The sequence below is a fragment of the Triticum aestivum genome, chromosome 4A, assembly GCF_018294505.1.
Source record: "Triticum aestivum cultivar Chinese Spring chromosome 4A, IWGSC CS RefSeq v2.1, whole genome shotgun sequence".
Classification (NCBI taxonomy): domain Eukaryota; kingdom Viridiplantae; phylum Streptophyta; class Magnoliopsida; order Poales; family Poaceae; genus Triticum; species Triticum aestivum.
The window spans coordinates 735,459,620-735,468,968 of NC_057803.1; the positions used below are offsets into that span (position 1 = coordinate 735,459,620).

The 9,349-nt window shown below is 49.5% G+C and overlaps 1 long non-coding RNA gene across 1 annotated transcript; it reads right to left on the reverse strand.

Annotated features, from left to right (window-relative positions):
• Positions 1 to 4,176: 4,176 nt before the first annotated feature.
• LOC123083481 (uncharacterized) lies at positions 4,177 to 5,390 on the reverse strand. Its single transcript, XR_006439307.1, has 2 exons — positions 4,873 to 5,390; positions 4,177 to 4,767 (listed from the first exon to the last, which is right to left on the reverse strand). It is a non-coding gene; the product is annotated as an uncharacterized lncRNA (long non-coding RNA).
• Between the last annotated feature and the right edge of the window lie 3,959 nt (positions 5,391 to 9,349).

Here is a 9,349-nt window from a genome sequence, read left to right on the forward strand (position 1 = left end):
GCGCCCATCCCGGCGGCGCCCCATCGCCGTCCTCCTCGCCTCCTTCCCCCCCACTCGCTCCACTCCCCCTCTGCCCCCTCCCCGATCCAGATCGGATCGGGGGCGTTCGGCGACGCCGCCCGGTATCCCCGCTGGAGCCACCCCGTCACCCACCGTCGTCGGTGCCGCCTCCCCTTCTTAGTCACTCGTCCTCGACCACAGTCCCCAAGCTCGACGTCGCGTCGCCGTCACCGTCGCCTGGAGGAACACCTCGCCGAAGCTACCTCGCCGAACGCCATCACCGGCCTGCTTCCTCTACGCACGTCGTCCCCGTCCCCCACCTCGAGCACCGCTGCCCTTGACCCTGCGAACCCCGGTGAGGCCCCGGGCCTCCCCCTCTCCTACCCTCTCCCTCGCCCTCGTGCTCACCGTGGCCCTCGCGCCCGCCGGCCGCACCGTTGGCCGCGCCCGGGCTCGCCCCTGGTCGCGCCCGCGACCGTGCTCACCGCACCTCGACCTCCTCTCCCTCCTACGACGCGTCCGGGCCGCGCTCCGCGACCACCGCCTGCACCCGCCAGGCTCGTCTCGCCTGCTGCAGGCCGGGCCCCGATGCTACTTCGCCTCTGAAGCCCGCCTCCGGTCACCCTCTGTCGCCCCTTGGAGCGCCTCGTTAGCCACTTGGTCGCTCCCTCGTCGGCGCTCCGCCCCGTCCCCTGCTCCCCGTGGCCGCGCACTGTGTGCCGTGGCCGCCGTCGCCCGCCGTCCCGCTTTCCCCATGCGGCGCCGCCCGGATCCACCCCGATGGCCGCCGTCCACACTGGCCAAACACCACTGTGCCCCGGTGGCCTCGCCTCGCCTCCCCGATCGGGCTCGGCCCTGGACGGGTGCGCCCGTAAGCGCACTGCCGGCGCCCGTGTGCCCGCGTCCGCTAAGGCCTAGTGGCCCTATGACAACGGGGCCCACACCCCAGAGCGGTTAAAAAAAAGGAATTTAGATAAATATAATTAATAAAAATAATAATGAATAAAATTAAATAAATAATTAATTAATTAAGTAAATAATTAATTTAATTAATCCTGATTAATTAAACCTAATGACTAATTAACCTAATTAACTACTGTTAATTAAACTTAACTGAGATAATTAGTTAACAGAGTATGACGAACGGGACCCACATGTCAGGGTTGACCTAGTCAACCCTGTTGACTGCTGATGTCAGCATGGCATCATGCTGACGTCATAATTCCATTTTTCGAATTAAATAATTAATTGATTAAATTCCAGAAATTAATAAAATCTTTAAAAAAATCATATCTTTTAATCCGTAACTCGGATTAAAATATTTTCAACATGAAAGTTGCTCAGAACGACGAGACGAATCCGGATACGCAGTCCGTTCGTCCGCCACACCCCCCTAACCTATCGAACCCGCAACTTTCCCCCTCCGGCTCCTCTGCCCGAAAACACGAAACACCGGGAATACTTTCCCGGATGATTCCCCCCTTAACCAGTACCACCTCATACCGCGTTAGAACACGTCTAGCTCTGCTTGTTGACCTGTTATGCACTTGCTTGCTATGTATTTACTGTTTCTCCCCCCTTTTCTCTCCGGTAGCCCCCGTGACGATGCTGATGCCCCTGTGGACGACTACGTCACCGACGACCCCTCTCTTTTGCCAGAGCAACCAGGCAAGCCCCCCCCTTTGATCACCAGATATCGCCTACTCTTCTCTATACTGCTTGCATTAGAGTAGTGTAGCATGTTACTGCTTTCCGTTAATCCTATTCTGATGCATAGCCTGACATTGTCGCTACATCTGTTGATACCTTACCTGCAATCCTAAATGCTTAGTATAGGATGCTAGTCTATCATCATTGGCCTTACATTCTTGTCAGTCTGCCTTGCTATACTATCGGGCCGTGATCACTTGGGAGGTGATCACGGGTATATACTATACATACATACTATACAGATGGTGACTAAAGTCGGGTCAGCTCATTGAGTACCCGCAAGTGATTCTGACGAGGGGGCTGAAAGGACAGGTGGCTCCATCCCGGTAGAGGTGGGCCTGGGTTCCCGACGGCCCTCGACTGTTACTTTGTGGCGGAGCGACAGGGCAGGTTGAGACCACCTAGGAGACAGGTGGGCCTGGCCCTGTTCGGCCTTCGCGGATACTTAACACGCTTAACGAGATCTTGGTATTTGATCTGAGTCGGCTACGAGCCTATACGCACTAACCATCTACGCGGGAGTAGTTATGGGTATCCCGACGTCGTGGTATCAGCCGAAGCACTTCAGACGTCAGCGACGGAGCAGCGCGCGCCGGATTGGAACGTAAGCCTGCTCTTGTATTAAGGGGGCTAGTTCTGCTTCCGGCCGCCCTCGCAACGTGCAGGTGTGCTATGGGCGATGGGCCCAGACCCCTGTGCGCTTAGGTTTAGACCGGCGTGCTGGCCTCTCTGTTTTGCCTAGGTGGGGCTGCGACGTGTTGATCTTCCGAGGCCGGGCATGACCCAGGAAAGTGTGTCCGGCCAAATGGGATCGAGCGTGTTGGGCTATGTGGTGCACCCCTGCAGGGAAGTTAATCTATTCGAATAGCCGTGATCTTCGTTAACAGGACGACTTGGAGTTGTACCTTGACCTTATGACAACTAGAACCGGATACTTAATAAAACACACCCTTCCAAGTGCCAGATACAACCGGTGGTCGCTCTACCTCAGGGATATGAGGAGGGGATCGCCGGGTAGGATTATGCTATGAGATGTTACTTGGAGATGCTACTTGGAGGACTTCGACCTACCCTCTTCTGCCTGTTGCAAGACGAAGGTGACCAGAAGTGTAGTCTTCGATAAGACTAGCTATCCCCCTCTTATTCTGGCATTCTGCAGTTCAGTCCACTGATATGGCCCTTTACACATATACCCATGCATATGTAGTGTAGTTCCTTGCTTGCGAGTACTTTGGATGAGTACTCACGGTTGCTTTCTCCCCCCCTTTTCCCCTTTTCCTTCTTTATGGTTGTCGCAACCAGATGCTGGAGTCCAGGAGCCAGACGCCACCGTTGACGACGACCCCTACTACACCGGAGGTGCCTACTACTACGTGCAGCCCGTTGACGACGACCAAGAGTAGTTAGGAGGATCCCAGGCAGGAGGCCTGCGCCTCTTTCGATCTGTATCCCAGTTTGTGCTAGCCTTCTTAAGGCAAGCTTGTTTAACTTATGTCTGTACTCAGATATTGATGCTTCCGCTGACTCGTCTATGATCGAGCACTTGTATTCGAGCCCTCGAGGCCCCTGGCTTGTATTATGATGCTTGTATGACTTATTTATGTTTTAGAGTTGTGTTGTGACATCTTCCCGTGAGTCCCTGATCTTGATCGTACACGTTTGCGTGCATGATTAGTGTACGATTAAATCGGGGGCGTCACAAATATACCTCCTCCTCCTCCTTCAAGAAAGAAAGTTAGGGTTTGTGCCTCTCGCCGGCGCCGGCGCAGGTTCGCCTTGTCTCTGGTGGCCCTAGGGCCATGGAGGCGCGATGGATCCTGGCAAGGGCCGGCGGGAGGGCTCCGTTTTTAGTCGTTTTTTTCAATCTTGTTAGGGTTTGTGTCCTACTCAGGAAGGCGAGACGGCGGCGGCTCCCTGAAGATGGAATAAAGGTCTCCCCGGCTAGCCCCCGTTCCGGCGGTGCGTCTAGCATCATTGGTGGGCGTGTGGAGGTGTGTCTCCAGTAGATTTATCTTTGGTGGATTTGCTCGGATCTCGTCGTTGTTTGTCTACGTTCGTGTGTCTTCAGTTTGGATCCTTCCGATCTACGTTGTTTTTCATCGGCGGCGGTTGCTGTTCTGGGGTGCTGGTCCTATGGGGCCTTAGCACGACGACTTCCCGACTGTCTACTACAACAAGTTATGCCCGGCTCCGGCGATGGAGGGGCGATGACGGTGGCGCGCCTTCGGCTCGCTTCGGTGCTTGTAGTCGTCACTAGGTGGTCTACGAATCTGGATGTAATTTTTTTTCTGGTATTTGTTGTACTGCCATGATTGAAGATGAATAGATTGGAAGTTTTTCCAAAAAAAAGAATCTGCACTAATATAATTAACCAATTGTCCAAAAATATGACACAAACAGGAATATATATATATATCTTTACCTACTAATAAAGCGGCTAACGCTTCTGGTCGTACGTCGTCTGCGTTTTTGCAAAAAAGTCCCTCTATTTCTTTGAAGTCAACCCGCAGTCCTATTTTCAGTGTGTTCTTGAGATAACATTCCGTTTTGGCAAAAAAGCCCCTGACGTCCGGCGTGCGTTTGAGAGCGCGGCGGGCACGGGAGTGAGCTCGCGGGCGCGCCTGCGGCAGGCGAGCCTAGCCGGCAAGTCCTCCTGCTGCTTGGCGAGGCCCTTGGCCTTCCTGCGGGCCGAGGCGTTGCGGAACGGGCGGCGGATCTCGGCCGCTCCGTCGTGGATCCGGCGGCGGGCGGATCGAGATGGGAGAGGCGACAACCTCCATGACGGGTCCCTCGAGGACACCAGCGTGGATCTGGCGAAGGACAGATAGAGACGAAGAGGCGATGACCACCATGGCGGGATCTGGGGCAGAGGAGTCAGGGTCTTGTGGCGGCGCTCTCCTGAGCTCTTGGCGCCGGGGAGACGTCGGGAACGGGCGAAGGACGGGGAGGCAGGTCGGAGACGGGCCGGATCTGGCGATTCCCGATGACGAACGGGCGGCGGCGGTCTTCATGCTGCGGGGTCGGCTCGAAGCTCCTGCAACGGGCATGGTAGTCTTCCTGTTGAAGAAAAGAGAGAGGGTTGAGAGAGAGAAGAGAGAGACAAGGGAGAGATAGAGAGGGAGAGAGGAGGCGGGGCAACGTCGCGGTGCAGCTGCTGCTCACCTAGGCGACGACGTCGGCAGGGCCGCCGGGGCGTGGGTCGGAGCTGAGGACCTCAGACGTCCATGGCGGCTTCCCTGTAACAGAGAGAAAGAGAGATAGAGGAAGATGAGAGTAAACGGGAGAAACAAAGAAGGGAAGAGGGAGATGACGGGAAAAGAAGGCAGGGGCGACGGGGCCCTGGTCGGTGGCTTATATGTGGAGGCGATATGTGTGGCAATGCACGGAAGCTTCCCCAACACCGCTGATTGTTGCCGGATGGCGTTGGAGATGGCTAGTTATGTTGACAGCTAGATGTGATAAAGGCAAGGTGTGGCGTTGCCCGGGAGCTTCCTCAGTGCCGCTGATTGTTGCTAGATGGCGTTGGGGATGGCCAGTTACATCGATAGCCAAATGTGATAAAGGCAAGGTGTGACGTTTCCCGGGAGCTTCCCCGACGCTGCTGATTGTTGCCAGATGGCGTTGGAGATGGCTAGTTACGTTGACGGCCAGATGTGATAAAGGCAAGGTGTGGCGTTGCCCGGGAGCTTCCTCGATGCCACTAATTGTTGCTAGATGGCGTTGGGGATGGCTAGTTATATGGACAACCAAATGTGATAAAGGCAAAGTGTGACGTTTCCCGGGAGCTTCCCCGACGCTGTTGATTGTTGCCAGATGGCGTTGGAGATGGCTAGTTACGTCGACGGATTTGATAAAGGCAAGGCGTAGTTTGACCACATGATGCTACCACCTGTGGACGGTGGCGTTGCAACCGTTGATGGACGGTAGAGTTACAGCACGCAGGGAGCTGCAATCGCGGGGTGGGCTGCGAACTACGACGACCAAGGAGCCACGACGGCGGTGTCTATGTGTTGTAATCGTACCAGAAAAGGCTTTCATCCCGCTTTATAAATAAATGTACCACCAGAAGCACAAGGTCCAACAAACGTTCACACTGCACACGTACGCCAAAGTAACAGACAACAAAGAAAGTGCAACAGAGGGTTCTGCTAAGGACAACAAGCCCTAAAGAGAAAATAAAAGGCGACAACACAAGCCATGAAGGGCTAATCCGGCTCTGATGAAGGTGGAGGAAGCGGCGGTGCCAGCCAGAGAGCCATTGCGCGAAAATCTGCAATGATGATGTTGATGGTGTTGCGGTTCTGAGGGCGGCTAAGCGGCCGCCACTGCAATGATGTGTTGTAATCGTTGATGACAGAATCATCGTACATCAACCTAGCAAGCTGCAACCGCTAGAACGCTGCCCGCATGTTGTAACCATTGATGGCAAAAGCTACACCCGTCAAGACGGAAGCCAACACTTTTATTATGTATCTAGTGATATTAAATTTTATTGTAGTTGTTGGATTTTTTTTCTACAAAATTGGTAATATATTACACCATTTGAATTAGGAGACGATTTATACGTGTTCTTTTCAGAGACAGAAGGAGTAGTAAAGAATTTCAACATTTGTAGGAAGTATTTACTCCCACATTCAGAATAGTACATAAAAGAAGCCTATATATATATATTCCATGTGCTTCCAGATGGGCCTGACTGTGGAGATGGTGCTTCCGGTAACGGTGCTGAGCGCAGGCCATCTGGCTGTCGGCTCGTTGTCCTCATTCACAAGCATGTTTCTGTGTTGATAGGGACGACCCCCTCCAATCTGCATCACCTTTACAACAAATTAAGCTTCCGAGTAACTGAGATTAAACTGCACTTTAATACTTATGGTACTTAAGGTGCAACCTCGCTGTGTTAGGCTGCATGTGTGGCAAATTCTGTGAAAATGAAACCTACAAGCATTTGAAATAAAATCTGTAAAATTTTCCTTGCAGCTCCTGGTTACTTCTAATTTGGAGGTCCAGAGGTTCACCCTATAGAAAAATTAAGATTGCAACACAATGTTTACTGCATACATCCTCATGTAAAAACGAAATGATTGATGCAAAGCATGTCTAACCATCGACCAAAACAAACACAAAAAATATGCTAACAAATACGCAGGTTTGGAGTGAATACAACTTATTCTGTTTCAGGCCAAATGAAACTATAGACGATCATGTATGTTTCACAGAAATAAATCAGGCCAAATTAAACAACAACAAGATCATTTAATAAGCAAATTACTAAAAACTCACTTCTAGGATTTATAGTTAGATTTGTAGGAAAACATCATATGAATCTTGTCTTGTCTATTTAAACATCGCCAGTCAATTGGGAGGTCTGCTGTCATGCATCATGGACCATGTAACTAAAGGAACATGTGCATCTAATGTACTCCAAGCAGCTAACTATATGGCCATTGCCAAACGGTTTAAAGGCGCACTTTCTGATCTAACAACATAACAGTACACAATACACAATTAAATATCAAATGTATGAAAGAATATCCAAAGTTTAGTCATCTTAATAATAAAGAAAAGGAAGAATGCTTAGATACACTATATGCAGACAATCAGAGGCATTCAAAGAACACATCCAAATAGTTAAACATAAAAATAAACACCAAAGCCAACTCTCTCGCAAGAGCTGCTATACTGATTCCATGAATCTGATGCTGCTGGAGGCGATACAGATCATCCCAACTCGTGTGCCTCCACTTCCTATAAGACATAATTATTCAAGTCAAGAGCGTGCTTATCTAAAAAAAGATTAATACCAGTGCTCATAAATATGCATAACTGAATTTTCCCTCATCAAACGTTAGGATTGAAGTGGATTTCAGTATTCAGTGACGAATTTAATGGGCGAAGAACAGAGAGCCACCTGAAGATAGCATATGTTCTTTCCTTTTTTACATAGTCTCGATCAGAACCTCAAGAGTGCATATTCCACCAGACTGCAGCAATGAAGAAAATGCTGTGTGTGGCAATTAAAATCTGCAGCTTTTAATATCATGTGTCAGGTGGAAAAAGTATTCAGTAAACATCAAGCCTTTTAATATCATGACATGCTGCTAGCACTGGTCACTTTATTACGTTCATGCTGCTATTTAAGTAACTAACAAGATCACAGTGGGGACTGAGGAGCAATACCTATTTTACATCATATGTGATCCCTACTCCAGAAATTCTTCCATGAGACCCTATTAAAATTAAACAGAATATTATTCGCACTGGAAATATTCAGATTTCAGAGTGGGAAAATACAGCGTCACAGATAGAAAACCTGTGATATAAATTGTTTCGCATCTGTGCGCCTAAGGAAGTGGAGCGAATTTTGGTTAGTGACATGGAATGGTCACCAAGAGATACTTCACCAAAGTCCTCCAGCACCTGAACCTGGATATAAGGATCCACCGCTCATCCACGGAGTTCGTCGACATCTCCTCGACGTCACCTCAAACTGGGTGAACACAGCTCCCGTGATGCTGTTGCCATCGCTGGCCACTGCACCGCCATCTCGCACTCCCTGACAACGACTTCTATAGTATGAATATTGGAATGATATACGTGTAACCGACAAACGGAAACACCAATGACAAAATAACGCCTGACATTCTTACTACATCAGAAAAGTTGAATATTGTCAGCTATATGATTCTAAGTACGTACCAGGACATTTGCGTGTGAGCTTAATTACATAAGAGAGGACCTTCAGAACAGTTGAAAAACTACATGCTCGAAACAAAAAGAAAAAAATACGACTGAATTTCATCAGCTTGATTCATGTTGTTCTGAACTCTGCCAAGAGAGTAAGATGTCAGTATCCACTGTCAGTAGTTGCACTGTGGCAACTAATTAGTTGTAAGACAGTTAGTTGGATATTCAGATATGTGAGCAGAGTTCCTCCTACAGCTTTATAAATGATTTATGCAGAGAAGAACGGAAGGCAGTAATAAGTACAACTGAAATCTTCTCTGCATATCATCTGTAGTATTTGCAGGTTGCGGAAGATTCCCATGAAAGATCAAGTAGACATAGACAATACTAACGGAAATAGCTTCAGTTCGGTTCCACTTTTGTTTTAAAATCACTTCTAATTTCTAAGGGTCGTGCAAGCCTCTAGTAAAGAACTTCTGCGAGCCCCAAAAGATATCTTGGGTTTTAACCAACTGATTGAAAGACCAAGGGAGGCAGATTAGAGATGCTTCAGTTCTGTTCCACTGTATGTTTCCTGCATACAATCCGTATGCAGCTGTACTACCCTGTATTTTTGAGAAAGAACATGCATTAAAACGGAGGAAGCATTAGGTGACTGGCTAATTACCTCCAGCAACAGAGTAAAGTATGCGAAAGCATAGGCATCCGGGGCTCCGCTCGGCTGTAGCATTAAAGGTTTTTTCTTTTGGCATGATACCAGAAAAGGTTGATTCCACTTCTGCAACTTGCAACTTCACGCGGTCAGAAAAGACACAACATGAAAAACTAATATGACATGTAGCAGCTTCGGCAAGCATGGTCAGATAGCAGGGCCCTGCAAGTTGCCGCTATTTGTAGCTTCGATATAACCGCAGCTGTCGCAAACGATAGTTTTTTAATACAGGAAAGTCAA